Below are 11,901 nucleotides of genomic sequence, written 5' to 3'. Positions count from 1 at the left end.
AACCATTTGTATTTCCTCTTTAGAAATATGTCTATTCAAGTCTTCCACCAATTTTTAATTGGGCTATTTGTCTTTTTAATATTGAATTGTAGGATTTCTTTATGTATTCTGCATATAAAACCCTTATCAGATATATGGTTTCCAAATATTTTCCCCTATTGAGTAGGTTGTGTTTTCACCTTCTTGATTAGGTCTTTGAAGTACAAAATTTTTAATTTGAAGAGATCACATTTATCTATTTTTCTTTCAAAGCTCATGCTTTCAGTGTAAAGTCTTAGAAACCATTGCCTACCACATCATCTTGGAGATGTTTTCCTACATTTTCTTCCAGGGGTTTTGCATTCCAGGTTTTATTTTTTATCCATTTTGAGTTAATTTTTGTATAAGGTGTGAGATGGGGGTCTACTTTTCTTCTTTGGCATATGGACACCTAGTTTTCCCAGAATCATTTGTTGTAGAGACTATTCTTTCCCAATTCATTGGTCTTGGCACCCTTTTCAAAAATCAGTTGGCAATAAATATGAGCATTAATTTCTGAACTCTCATTTGAATTCCATTGTTCTATATATCTGTCCTTTTGTATGTACCATGCTGTTTTGATAACATGATTTGTAATAAGTTTAAGATGGGTAAGTATGAGTCCTCCAACTTCATTCTTCTTTTTTCAGGAAGAATTTAAAAGGATTTTTTGGTTCATCAAGTGTTTTGAGGCCAGGGTTCCCACCATACCCCAGGTGAAGCTTGAGAGGAAGTGGGTATAAAGTTTCTCCCATTAGGAAAGAGAGAATGAGATGCTTCTTGGTGATATCATGGAGAGGGAGGTCCAAACCAACAATGATAGCAGCCCTCTGAGCAGTTAGAGACACCTCCTTCCACAGCCCTCTCTTTCCCTCCTGCTGGTAAATGTTGATGAAGTTCCCAATCATTCCTCGCTGAGTGCTGCTATTTTGTGCTTGAATCCAGATTTTTGAAACATTAGTTGGATTAGAAATGACTGAGGAAATGACTCCAGAGAGAATTCTACCCATTTATCAGTAGGGTTTCATCTTCTGGCCATTTGACAAACAATCACTTCAAGCTCTGGTAAATGCTTATCTTGATGGTGCCATAGGAAGCTTGGCATAGCATTGCAGGAACAATCCCTGTATATAATGCTTTCAGCCCTTCTTTTCTGCCTATCTGCACTAATGCATGCAACAGGCCTCAATATGGAATTTCTTTAAACACTACATCATTTTCCTGGCCTTGACTCTTGAGACACGTTTTGGTTAAATCAATTGAAAATGTGCCACATTTTGCCTTAATGAAGGCCAGCCATCAGTACACAAATGGCTACCAGTTGAGGGCTGAAATTCTCACCAATGCCCCTTCTCCTCTGATTTATAGAAGCATAGCCTCCAAAAGGGATTTTCCAAGCAGCAGCAGCCCCTGCAGCTCCTCCACTAAGGCAGGGGCTGGTGCCTGAGCAGGAGGTCTGTTGTTCAGTTTCTCATAGTATCATGTTATAATCCCTTTTATGTCTGTATGGTTGGTAGTAATGGTACCTTTTCATTTTTGATTTTAGTTATATGTACCCTCTTATTTATTTATTTTTTTGGGTTTGTTTTCTGTTAAAAACTTTCTCAGTTTCTGTTTATCCATTAACATTTTAAACTCTCCCTCATTTTTGAAGGACAGGTTAGTGAGATAAAGAATTTGGAGCTTGCAGTTTTTCTCTTTCAATTCTGTACATATATCACACAACTGCCTTCTAGGCTCTACAATTTCTGATGAGAAATAGGCACTTAGTCTTACCGAGGATCCCTTGTATGTTAGGAATCTCTTTTCTCTTGCTGTTTTCAGGATTCTCTATCTTTGGCATTTGAAATTCAGATTAGTATGTGTCTCAGAGTAGGCCAGTTAGGATGTATTCTATTTGGAGTATGTTGCAGTACATGGGCATGTATGTTTATGTCTTTCATAAGATCTGGGAAATTTTTCACCATTATTTCCTCAAATATTCTCATTGTCCCTTTTCCTTTCTTTCTTCTTTTGGGATAACCATGTCATGTATGTTCATGCATTTTGTGCTGTCACTCAAATCCCTGAAGCACTGCTAATTTTTTTTTTCTTTTCTTTTCATCTGTTTTTCTGACCTATCATTTTGATTGTCCTGTTTCTGGTTCACTGATTCTTTCTTCTGCTCATTCAAATCTGTGCTGTGTGCTTCTAGTGTATTTTTAATCTCTGTTATTGTGCATCATAATTTCTGTTATGTTTCTTTTTATACTTTCAAATTCTTCTTTGTGCTCACTCATTGTCTTCTTAATATCCTTTATCTCTTTATGCATATTTTCTTTTGTATCCTTGAATTGCTTTAGGAAATTTGATTGAATGTCTTTGATTAGTTGTTCCAAATTCTGTGTCTCCTCTGAAGTTTTAATTTGTGTCTTTGACTGAGCCATATCTTCCTGTTTCTTAGTATGGCTTGTAATTTTTTGCTGATATCTAGGCATCTGATTATCTTGATGAGTTAAATCTGAAGATCAGTTTCTTCCACTTGTCTAGGATTTTATTGATTGGCTTTGTGTTAAAGCTCTTCTTTGATGTTTGATCCAACTTATTCTAGCTCTTAAAATAGTTTGTGTTTAACTGATCAGATTTCCTCAGGTCTTCACCTGATTCTTGCCTTGGATATGCAGTATAATTTTTAAGATTGAAATTTTTGTGCAATTTTTTCACCTCCAGGAGAAAGCTTCCTTTCTTCTGTTCCTTCTCTGGGAATCTTAATCTCATCTGCTTATTTTTGGTCAGAATTTTCTCCCCAGCTCTATAGTTTGTTAAAATTCCCTCCTCCACTCAGTGCCCCATTTTCCTTACACTTTTAGTTCTGGAACCCTCTTGTCTTACAGCATTTCAGTTTAGCTCCTGCCCCTTACTTTTTTCTCTGTGAGGCTTTTCTGTCTCTGGTTTCTTCCCCATTAGCATATCCCATAGTGCGAGCCAGGTCAGTCAATCCAGAATTATGAGTCACTCCATAAAAGTTCATTTTCATTTAGGTTTTCCAACCAACAGACACTGTATTGGGTAAGTATGCCACTTGCCAGCCACAGTTCTACCAGGGTCTCTCTCATTTCCCCTCCCCTGGGAGCTGCTTTGTATGTAGCACTCCTTCATGGGTCCCTGTGGGCTTGGATCCCTATGCCTGGATATGTGTGTGGTTATAACTTGCTGATATGAGTGCATCTATAGGTTGGATCACTGGTGGGAGGTGAGAGGGATCTGGGCCTCTGCCTCTGAGAAACTCCTAAACTGCATGGGACTGAGTGAGGGAGAGGGAAGAGGACTAACATGTCCAGGAAGGAAGTTTTCTACCTGACATATATTTCCTTTGATTCAGGATTTGTGGAATCTGTCTCTTGTCTCTACCATTTTCCAGAGTTATTTGCAAGTTTGATTTCTCCTTTTATTCACTGAATCTCAGGGGAGGTTATTTCAGGGGATATTTAATGTCACCATGTTGATGATGTTACCTCTGAATTTTCTTGATTCAGCATTTTCTCACTTAATACTACATTTTAATTATTTCCATTTTTTTTCAAAAGGTTACTTTCTTTAAGATTCCTCTGCAGGCTTTCCCTAAGAGGTGTTTGAACAATGGCTACCCTCAGTGCTGACCCCCAGTGATCTGACATAGCTGATCAAAAACTGTGATCACACTGGTGTTTATGGTGGCAGAATTCACAATTTTCAATGGATGGAGGTGACCCAAAGGTACATCAAATGGTGAGCAGATGGGCAAAATGTGGAGTATACATTCAGCAGAATATTGAGCATCTGCCAAAGGAATGAAGTTGTGAGGCATGCAACTAGGTGAATAAAACTTGAGGATATTATGTTGAGTTGAATAAGCCAGAAACAAAAAGACAAATATTGTAAGACCACACTAAAAGAAACTAACTATAATGAGAAAATGCTGAGAATTGAAAATGAGAGCATACATTATCAAGGGATAGAATGTGGGTATAAATTGAGCAACTGACAATGCAGGAGTACAGAAAGTGCAATAAGTCTTATGGCAAAGGTTCCTAGATTGTAAGCTTTTACAGCAGTCACATCTATTCCTGAGTTATAACTGTTATTTAGGAGATGTTTATTTGATACAAAATGTATATTATTTGTAGCATACTATCTAATTTAACTTGTATGGTCAGTTTTTATAAACAACATAATTACATGGAACCTAGAATAGGGAATGAGATCTTGTTATTCTACAAAGGTTAATGTAATATCTTGATACATTCCAGAGTATTTTGGGCAGAAAAAATTTATTTGCACAATCCCCTTGAGGGATGTTCTAGTTTGCTAATGCTGCCAAAATGCAAAACACCAGAAATGGATTGGCTTTTATAAAAGGGGGTTTATTTGGTTACACAGTTACAGTCTTAAGGCCATAAAGTGTCCAAGGTAACACATCAGCAATCAGGTACCCTCACTGGAGGATGGCCAATGGTGTCTGGAAAACCTCTGTTAGCTGGGAAGGCATGTGGCTGGTGTCTGCTCCAAAGTTCTGGTTTCAAATTGGCTTTCTTCCAGGATGTTCCTCTCTAGGCTGCAGTTCCTCCGAAATGTCACTCTTAGTTGCACTTGGGATATTTGTCCTCTCTTAGCTTCTCTGGAGCAAGAGTCTGCTTTCAATGGCTGTCTTCAAACTGTCTCTCATCTGCAGCTCCAGTGCTTTCTTCAAAGTGTCCCTCTTGGCTGTAGCTCCTCTTCAGAACATCACTCACAGCTGCACTGAGTTCCCTCTGTCCATCAGCTCATTTATATGGCTCCAGTGACTCAACTTAGACCAACCCTGAATGGGCAGAGCAACACGTCCATGGAAATTATCCAATCAGAGTCATCACCCACAGCTGGGTGGGGCACATTCCAAAGAAACACTCAAAGAATTACAATCTAATTAACACTGATAATACCTGCCCACACAAGATTACATCAAAGATAATGGCATTTGGGGGGACATAATACATTCAAACTGGCACAAGAGACTTGGGGAAAATGTAGAAATATTAAAATTCTCCACCTGGGGAATTCTTGATATTCTTTCAAGCCTTAAGGACTCCCAATGTAATACATCAAGCTCTTGATCTTGGAGCTTGCCATTATGAAACTTAGTCCTGCAAAGGAGAAGCTAAGCCTACTTATAATAATGCCCAAGAGTCATCCCATAGAACCTCTTTTGTTGCTCAGATGTGGTCTCATTCTCTCAGTCAACTCTGCAAGTAAACTCACTACCCCCATGAGAGAGATGACTCCCAGAAGTTTAAATCTCCCTGGCAATTTGGGACATGACTACCAGGAGTGAACCTGGGCCTGGCATCATGGGATTGAGAATTCCCTCTTGACCCAAAGGGGGAAGAGAAATGAAACAAAATAAAGTTTCAGTTGTTAAGAGATTTCAAATAGAGTCAAGTAGTCAAGATTATTCTTATGCATCTATTATATTAAAGCTATGTAATAGATATTCCTTTTTAGTTTGTAGTGTATCAGAATAGCTAGAAGGAAATACCTGAATCTGTTGAACTGTAATCCATTAAACTTGATTCTTGATGATGACTGTATAACTATATAACTTTGTTGTGTGACTGTGTGATTGTGAAAACCTTGTGACTGACACTCCCTTTATCCAGTGTATGGGCAGATGAGTAATAAAAAAAAGGCAAAAATTAAATAAATAAAAGGGGGATAAAGGGTATGGGATGTTTTGGCTGTTGTCTATATTTTTGTTTTTTTTTTTGCAGTAATAAAAATGATCTAAAATTGTGGTGATGAACAGAAAACTATATGATGATACAGTGAGTCATTGATCATATACTTTGGATGGATTATATAGTGTGTGAATATATCTCAATAAAATTGCATTAAAATAAAAGAAATGGAAAAATGATAAGCTTAAGATATTCTTAATTTGCTCTCATTACTTATTCACAGAATTGGGGCATTGTACTTCTATATCAATCAATAGAATTTTTTGTTATCTTTGCAGTAAATAGTAACATGTCAGAGAAATGTGCAATAAAGTAAAATGATGCTAAGTGCTGGATAATTTGTAGCTTACTGGGTTCAAATAAATGACTCTTTTGAGTTAAAAAGAAAAACAATGATCAGTTATCTGATCACACTGCCCCCCTCCCCCGAAGTTTAGACAACTAGGCCATATGTCCCACCCTGGCACCAGCAAGCTGTGCCAGGGCCCAATTGCAGTCTCCAATTTCTACATGCCACAAAGTTGGGGGATAGAGGATCATACCCATGAAAGGGAGGATGGAACTCTCTGGTATTCACCACAATTTACTAGTCTCTTCCTTCTGCTCCTCCCTGGTTGCTGCACAGTGTTCTTCTAGATTCTGGAGTTGCAAACTAGTTGATTCAGACAGTTCCTTCCAGTTCAATAGTTGTTTTGATGTACGGGCTGATTTTTGAAGCTTCCTAGTCTGCCATCATCCCACATCTTTTGGGTTGCTATTCCCTACCCTTTGTTTTTGAGATATGGTTCACAGGGCTAATTTCTGTGAGTTCTTAAAAATCCTAGTTATGGAAAATTTTGTTTACTCATAGGTTTGACACTAAAAAGAAGTACTTCTGAATTTTATTTTTATTCTGTATACTCTATGGCATGTTAAACAGCAAAATTATGGGGAAGACTTTGATTAACTTTAATTCCATAAACAATAAATGAAACCACAAACAACTGTTTGTACATATACTTGCTATATGGCACTCATTTTTCACAGAATTGATCTTAATGAATTCTGAATGATTTTTAAGTACAAGCAGATAGTGCCCTATCTTGCTGTATTTTTCTGCTCAAATAACATACCAAACAGTGTTTAGGAACATAAACCAAAGACTTAACTTGGATGAGTATATCTTGGGTTCCTGGTAGGCAAGTAGACAAGACATTTCAAGAAAGAATATGAGAATCTTGATATATATTCTTTGATTTTGTGATCCTGATGCCATATATGTGAAAGCATTTATGAAAAATAAGCAAAAATATCTCAATAACATAAATAGTAAATAAACTAAACTTAAAGTTTATTACATTTACCTCCTTTTTGTGACATAACACCCTTCTTTCCACATATAATTTAGTCATTCAGTATTTGGTATCCTAGGAAATGCATTGGTTCTGTATCTTGGTCTTCACTAGTGAGAACAAGGTAATCTGATAACTAATTTTAAAAATTAATGAATTAACAATTCCTGGTAGCTTGTGTGACTAAAGAAGTGTTTCCTTGAGGCAGTAGCTGAAGCTAAAAGTATCACTAATGCTCTTTCAGGTAGCAAAATAAATTTCAGAGCCTCATTTGCAATTTTCCAGTTAGATGGTTACCTTCTCTATTTAAATATAGCCCAACCTTGTTCTAGTGTTTGAAAGGCCTTTAAAAAGACATTTGTTATCCTCAATCATCCACTTAGACTCTAAGATATGTTATTGGAAATCAATTCCTTTCCTCTATGATGTTTATCTTATGAGAACAAGGTACAAAGATTTTTTGCTTAAAAATCACTTTAGTTACAATTAAGTGATGGCATTATACTCATGGTTTGCTTTTTTATGACAGTAGTCTTCAGATTTATTTCTGCTTTAAACAACCAATTTCATCAAAGAATTTCAGGTTGAAAGTGTTTTGAAGTAATATTATTACTTTCTAGGCTGATTGTTCTCCACTGGCTAATGTTCAAACATGTTCAACTTCAGGAAAAGTTAATAATTTAATTGCACTAATTTACATCTAGGTGATTTAGAAACATTGATACATACATACACACACATGTATACACATATGATCTTGGCACATTTAGTAAGAATGCTTTCAACCTTTACCTAAGCTATCATTTTTACATTTTTTGAAATTTACCACCCTTTGATTAACTGATATTTTACATGATTCTCCTAATTCAACATTTCAAAATATATCATTTGTATGACAAAAATTATAACTCAATTGCTGATCATAGTCACTAGAATCCTAGAATCAACATGATTTTTGTAATTGAAAATTCATGAGTATTGAAAATACTTGATTCTCCTTTTCATTCCATTCTCTAACTCTAGCCATGCAAAAATTATTTCAGTTACTTAACATCTGCTATGTTCTCTCCTTTCTCTGGTCTTTTACTTGTGTTGTTTCCTTCTTTCTTCATTCACTGTTTCAGGATAAAATTAAGAGAATGCTTCCCTTGGGATGCCCAATAAAACTAGCTTTAGTTTCTCAATTCTCTATTTCTAATGCTCCTTGTTGTTCACTCATCACAGCACTTGTACTATATTGTGTTTACTTTTATATTTATCTGTATGTTTTACTAAACTGCAAGTTCCCTAAAAGTCAAGGCTCTTTCCCTTTGCATCTCCAGTAGGTTTAGCAGCTGACAAATTGTAGGCATTCAATAAATGTTTCTGGCTAACTAATTGTATGTCAACAAATGAATAATTAATAATTTGTTAAAAATTTTAAGTTATTTTGGCATTAACCTGCATATTATTTTTTGGAGGAGGAAAGCACACCTTAATAAAATGTTAAGTTAATATTTTCTGTCACATATACTGTGTAAGCAGGATAGCATTATTAATCATGTTTTACAGATTAGAAAGAAAGGGCAAAAAGTTAAGTAATGTGTTAATGATCCCAGGGTGAGTATATGGTAGAGCTAAATAAAATTTGGTCTTCAAATTTTCTACAGTTTTCAATCTAACCTATACCTTACTTGTTTTCTATTACAGTGTCTTTCACTATTACCTGGGCTCTGACACCTGTAAAAAAGTCTAACCCTCTTCTCCTTGCCAAATATTCACCTACCTTGGTGATAACACAGAGGTCACTAACCTTAAGTATTGTATAATATATTTATTGAATGTTGCAGGTGATGGTCAGAATTTTTTTTCCATTATACTTTATCTCACCCTATATGTTCCCCCATTTCTTTTTTCAGGATCTCAACATTACATGAGCAACCTTTATAGTGGGGTTTCTAGCTAACTGGCATCATATATCTCCATGATTACAAAATTTTATACCATTGTAACAAGTGAGCATACTATGCATTACTTTGCAAGGTGTGCAAACCAAGCCAACAGACTTTCAGGAAATGGAGGGTAGTACATCTGAATAATTCTTTTAAGACACTTGTGTTTGAATTATACTCTTTTAAGTTGACTTTTTGTTATTGTTAATTGATCTTTATAAGAATAATATGTTAACAGTTTATGAGCAGTAACCATGAACAAGAGCCAGAAAAACTCTATTATGCATATGATATATCTCAACTAGATTACTTTTATTGTGTTGGTAATTATACCATTAAATATCTTTTGATGTGATTCTCCAGTGTCTTTTATTTTTGGAGAATATTTTTATAATAGGAGTCTATGTTCCAAGAAACATAAAAGTTTTAATAGTCTTTGCTTGTCACTGACTGGCAAGGCTTATTTAACAGTTTCATTGTAGAATGTTTGGGTTTAAACAAAGGTTTGACTCTGATATTATATCTGCAGGAAACTCCAAGTGGTAAATATAATCTATTAATAAGGAATAGGTATTGAAAATTGGATGATATAGGGGAAAAATACAATCAATGCAGACTAGAGTCTATAGTTAACAGTAACATTGTAATATGACTCCATTAATTGTAAAAAAGATAATATACCAAAACAAAATGTTTATAAGAGGGGGTTATAAGAGATTGACATTGGATTCTTGGTGCTGTAGATGAAAATTTTATTTCATTTTATTTTATTTTATTTTATTATTTTATTTTATTTTGATTTTTATTTAATCTCATCTTTTCTTTATTTTTTCCTCCTCTTCCTCTTTGCAGAAGAAATAGAAGTATCCTTTTTTGTGGCTATGAATGCATATCTATGTGATCATAGTGGGAGCCATTGTATACTTAGGAGGGAATTATGGTGTGTGAATAAGACTGATTAAAAATAAACAGAGGGATACAAGTGCTGGAGAAAATGTGGAGAGAGGGATGTACCTATCCACTGTCACTGGGGAACTAAAATGGTGCAGCCCATATGGAGGGTGGTGTAGTGGTTCCACAGGAAGCTAAGAATGGGGTTGTCATATGGTCCTGTAACCCTGTTACTGGATACATACTTGGAAGAACTGAGAGCAGGCACATGAATGAATAGTTGCACAGTGTTGTTTATAACAGCAGTATTCATGATTTGCAATGGATGGAGGTAGTCTAAGGGTACATCGACTGATAAACATGGTGAACTCTGGCATATACATACAACTTAATATTGAGCAGTGGAAAGAAGGAATGAAGTTGTGAGGCATGCAACTAGGTGAATGGACATTGAGAGCAGTATGTTTAGTGAAATAAAACAGAAATGAAAAGACAAACATTGTAACACCTCACTAATATAGACTAACTATAATGTGAAAACTCTGAAAATTGAATCTGAGAGCACAGGTTACCAGGGGAAGGCTTATGGTAAAGTTTCCAAGATTGTAAGCTCTTACAGCAGTCACATCTATCTATTCATGAGTTGTAATGGTTATTTCTAAACTCCGAGATGCTGAGCCATTTGTTTATAACCTGGATGGTCCCTGGAACTTTGAGTATCTGTGTGACATCTGAGAGAGTGCCAGGGTTCAGCAGCTATGAACATCACATTAGCCCATATAGCAAATGATAAAGAAGCTGGAAAAATGATCAGAGTTTGTTCCAGTTTGCTAATTCTGGTGTTATGCAAAACACCCAGAAATGGATTGGCTTTTATAAAGGGAAATAATTAGATTACAAATAACCTAAGTTCTAAGGTCATAAAAGTGTCCAAACTAAGGCATCAATAAGAGGATACCTTCACTGAAGGAAGGCCATGCAGGACACCTGCCAGTTGGGAAGGCACATGGCCGGTCTTCTGGACCTTTGTTCCTGGATTCTGTTTCAAAATATCATTCTCCAAAATGTGTCTCCCAGCTTCCTTGTCTCAGCTTCTCTGCATCTTTGCTTGTTTTCCCAGGGCATTCTTCTCTAAGCATCCGGGGGTCCTCACTTAGCTTCTCCAGGGAAAACTCTGGCTTTCATCTCTTAGCTAAGCATCTAAAAACATCTTTCTGTCTGCATCTCCAAGTGTCAGCAAGCATCAGAGTCTGTTTCAGCTCTTAGCTTCTCTCCAAGGGGCAAACTCTGTATTAATACCTTAGCTACTCTCCAAAATGTCTCTCTCAGCTTCTCTCAGCTTTCTTCTGTCTGTGTGAGCTCTTTTTAAAGGACAGCAGTGATCTAACTAAAGTACACCTGGAATGGACAGGGTCCACACCTCCATGGAAATGATCTCATCATGGGTCTTGCCCATAGTTGGGTGAGTCACATCTCCATGGAAACACTCAATCAAAATGTACCACCCTGCTCAAAAGACTAATAAGTCTGCCCCCACAAGATTACATTAAAGAACATGGCTTTTGTGGGGGGCATTATAGATTCAAACCAGCACAGACTTCAATTAGAAATATGAATGAAATGTACTTGGTTAGGACTAAGGTAAATCTGACTAAAGGGTAAAGGATGATATTGACTTTATTTTAAAACATCAACTTCTGTGTGAGACCAAAGAAAGAGGTGTTGATTTGGTGTAAAATCTATATTTTCTGTAGCACTCTACATAATTTAACTTGTAAGGTTAATTTATTCAAATACCATAATTACATGGAACTTTGAATATAGAGTGAAATCTAGTTAGATTGTACAGGTTAGTGTGATACACCAATATATCCCAGAGTCATTTGGGCAGAGAATAAAAAGTATTTGCAAAGCTTCCTAGAGGGACTGGGGAAAATGTGGAAATATTAATCTTCCCCATATGGAGAATTCCTGATAGTCTTGCAAGCACTGGGGACT

The 11,901-nt window shown here is 36.2% G+C and overlaps 1 pseudogene; it reads right to left on the bottom strand.

Annotated features, from left to right (window-relative positions):
* Nucleotides 1-664: 664 nt before the first annotated feature.
* Nucleotides 665-2,974, bottom strand: LOC119522414 (annotated as a pseudogene).
* Nucleotides 2,975-11,901: the final 8,927 nt, after the last annotated feature.

The sequence above is a fragment of the Choloepus didactylus genome, chromosome X (assembly GCF_015220235.1).
Source record: "Choloepus didactylus isolate mChoDid1 chromosome X, mChoDid1.pri, whole genome shotgun sequence".
Lineage (NCBI taxonomy): Eukaryota > Metazoa > Chordata > Mammalia > Pilosa > Megalonychidae > Choloepus > Choloepus didactylus.
Note: the sequence above shows the minus strand (reverse complement) of the source record. Positions and strands in the feature narration are given on the sequence as shown.